The sequence below is a fragment of the Cebus imitator genome, unplaced genomic scaffold, assembly GCF_001604975.1.
Source record: "Cebus imitator isolate Cc_AM_T3 unplaced genomic scaffold, Cebus_imitator-1.0 Scaffold426, whole genome shotgun sequence".
Classification (NCBI taxonomy): domain Eukaryota; kingdom Metazoa; phylum Chordata; class Mammalia; order Primates; family Cebidae; genus Cebus; species Cebus imitator.
Genome location: NW_016107741.1, coordinates 141,814 through 142,186, shown reverse-complemented (window position 1 = coordinate 142,186; position 373 = coordinate 141,814).

The following is a 373-nucleotide window of genomic DNA, read 5'->3' as shown; positions in this document are numbered from 1 at the left end:
AAAAAAAAAAAAAGTGGAGGCCATGATGTTAAACAGTATCCAGTAGAAATTGGGAAGGAAAAAGAATATTTAGTTTTTCTTTTCATTTAGATATTTATATATGGTAAGTGCCAGAGTCAAGAGGAATGCAATTTTCTGTCCAAAGTGGGGCGGGGAAATAACAACTCATAAATATATTTGATAGCATTGATTGAAACTTATTTTCAAGAATTGATTATCTCATCCATTTATGAAGACTAGAAGTTATAGAAACATTCAGAATACCTTACTTTTTATAGGGCACCCATATATATTTTTTAAGTTATTGGGATTTCCTGTAAAACTGGCCAAGCAACCCAGGCTGCTGCTTCCTGCCTTCAACAACAACCATGGA